The sequence below is a fragment of the Coregonus clupeaformis genome, chromosome 4 (assembly GCF_020615455.1).
Source record: "Coregonus clupeaformis isolate EN_2021a chromosome 4, ASM2061545v1, whole genome shotgun sequence".
In the NCBI taxonomy this organism is placed as follows: Eukaryota; Metazoa; Chordata; class Actinopteri; order Salmoniformes; family Salmonidae; genus Coregonus; species Coregonus clupeaformis.
In genome coordinates, this window is record NC_059195.1 from 18,399,939 (window position 1) to 18,403,254 (window position 3,316).

Genomic DNA, 3,316 nt, shown 5'->3' on the forward strand with positions numbered 1-3,316 from the left:
AAGTTGAGAATGACACAAGTATTGGTCTTCACAAAGTTCGCTGCTTCAGTGTTATGAGATATTCTTGTCAGATGTTACTATGGTATTGTCACGAACCGGCTCAAAGTTCGTAACAAAAGGGAGACAACATGGAGACAAGGAATACCAAAATATATATTTATTAACTAAAGTAAACTAAGTATAATTAACAATGGTGTGTAATCAGTAATCAGTAGTGTAAGTGAGTGTTTTGCATGCATAAATGTAATAATGCAAGGTGTTGAAAGGTGCCAAAGCAAACAACCAAAAAGCCACAAAACTACCACAACAAAAATCAATCAAGGTGTCTGCATGGAGAGAGTCTCCTCAATGAATGTGGAAGAGGTCCATTTATCCTGGACCAAGCCCAGGTGTTTCCCATGTAGCTGACGACCCTCCCAACTCCGCCCACTGGCATCCTAATAAGGAAACAAGAGCAAAGAGAGAAAATACGTCAGAGATTGGGAGGGTCGTCACAGTATACTGAAGTATAATTACAAGCATTCCATAAGTGTCAAAGGCTTTTATTGACAATTACATTAAGTTTATGCAAAGAGTCAATATTTGCAGTGTTGACCCTTCTTTTTCAAGACCTCTGCAATCCGCCCTGGCATGCTGTCAATTAACTTCTGGGCCACATCCTGACTGATGGCAGCCCATTCTTGCATTATCAATGCTTGGAGTTTGTCAGAATTTGTGGGTTTTTGTTTGTCCACCCGCCTCTTGAGGATCGACCACAAGTTCTCAATGGGATTAGGGTCTGGGGAGTTTCCTGGCCATGGACCCAAAATGTCGATGTTTTGTTCCCCAAGCCACTTAGTTATCACTTTTGCCTTATGGCAAGGTGCTCCATCATGCTGGAAAAGGCATTGGTCGTCACCAAACTGTTCTTGGATGGTTGGGAGAAGTTGCTCTCGGAGGATGTGTTGGTACCATTCTTTATTCATGCTGTGTTCTTAGGCAAAATTGTGAGTGAGACCACTCCCTTGGCTGAGAAGCAACCCCACACATGAATGGTCTTAAGATGCTTTACTGTTGGCATGACACAGGACTGATGGTAGCGCTCACATTGTCTTCTCCGGACAAGGTGTTTTCCGGATGCCCCAAACAATCGGAAAAGGGGATTCATCAGAAAAAATGACTTTACCCCAGTCCTCAGCAGCCCAATCCCTGTACCTTTTGAGGAATATCAGTCTGTCCCTGATGTTTTCCTGGAGAGAATTGGCTTTTTTGCTGCCCTTCTTGACACCAGGCCATCCTCCAAAAGTCTTCGCCTCACTGTGCGTGCAGATGCACTCACACCTGCCTGCTGCCATTCCTGAGCAAGCTCTGCACTGGTGGTGCCCCAATCCCGCAGCTGAATCAACTTTAGGAGACGGTTCTGGAGCTTGCTGGACTTTCTTGGGCGCCCTGACGCCTTCTTCACAACAATTGAACCTCTCCCCTTGAAGTTCTTGATGATCCGATAAATGGTTGATTTAGGTGCAATCTTACTAGCAGCAATATCCTTGCCTGTGAAGCCCTTTTTGTGCAAAGCAATGATGACGGCACATGTTTCCTTGCAGGTAACCATGGTTAACAGAGGAAGAACAATGATTTCAAGCACCACCCTCCTTTTAAAGCTTCCAGTCTGTTATTCTAACTCAATCAGCATGACAGAGTGATCTCCAGCCTTGTCCTCGTTAACGAGAGAATCACTGACATGATGTCAGCTGGTCCTTTTGTGGCAGGGCTGAAATGCAGTGGAAATGTTTTGGGGGGATTACGTTCATTTTCGTGGCAAAGGGGGACTTTGCAATTCATTGCAATTCATCTGAACACTCTTCATGACATTCTGGAGTATAAGCAAATTGCCATCATCAAAACTGAGGCAGCAGACTTTGTGAAAATTAGTATTTGTGTCATTCTCAAAACTTTTGACCAAGGCTGTACAATGACATTCTAGACGATTCTGTGCTTCCAACTTTGTGGCAACAGTTTGGGGAAGGCCCTTTCAGCATGACAATGCCCCCGTGCACAAAGCGAGGTCCATACAGAAAGGGTTTGTCGAGATCGGTGTGGAAGAACTTGACTGGCCTGCTCAGAGCCCTGACCTCAACCACATCGAAACACCTTTGGGATGAATTGGAACGCCGACTGTAAGCCAGGCCTAATCGCCCAACATCAGTGCCTGACCTCACTAATGTTCTTGTGGCTGAATTGAAGCAAGACCCCGCAGCAATGTTCCAACATCTAGTGGAGCGCCTTCCCAGAAGAGTGGAGGCTGTTATTGCAACAAAGGGGGTACCAACTCCATATTAATGCCCATGATTTTGGAATGAGATGTTCCGACAAGCAGGTGTCCACATACTTTTGGTCATGTAGTGTATGTTACATTTCGTATGGTATGTATTAATTTGTGGATGTCCATCACCTGTTTCTTATGATATGTTACATATTTGCAAAACGTACATTATGTTACAAATTCTAGCTAGGTGGCTAAAGTTAGTTAGCTCGCTAACATTAGCTAGGCTAGGGGTTAGGGTTAAGTTTAGGAGTTAGGTTAAAGGGTTAAGGTTAGGGGAAGGGTTAGCTAAAAGGATTAAGGTTAGGGGAAGGGTTAGCTAATATGCAAAGTAGTTGCAAAGTAGTTAAAAAGTAGTATGTAGTTGAATTTGCTAAAATGCTAAAGTTGTCCATGATGAGAATTGAACTCACAACCTTTGGGTTGCTAGATGTATGTAATATATGCCCACCCATCTGTTTTATTTAACCATACCAGACATAACATATCATCCTAAATCGAGTCTCAGATTTACCTATAGAATAATACGAAATGCTCTGAGACCGGGCTGGTTTGTTTTGTATTATGATTGGTCCCTGAATCCATATGTGACTGTTTTGAAATGTATGAAAGCCATCTTCACTTTTCTATCTGTAAAGCGTTTATGAAAGTTATGAAACCGAAATGCGTTGTTTTTTACTTGTAATAATTAAGCACTTTATCAAGTGTTGCTGAATTTCCTATTCACCTCAGTTTGCTCCTGTATTCATGCGCCTTGGTTGGAGAGCGAGGTGTTCCCTTCTCTTTGCTAAAAATCACACAGGTGTTCCTTAATCGTTCCATTTATTGGAAGTGTAGTAGTCAACAGCTAGTTTTATGATCAATACAGGGCTCTAGTGGTGGGCAATTATATGGCAGTTCTTCCTCGAGACTGCAGGGTCGTCACTAGTTTCCACAGCCACAAAGTAATACATCTCCCCTATTTCTACTATTTATCTTCTTAAAATGTTATTTTGAAACTAACCTTAACCACAC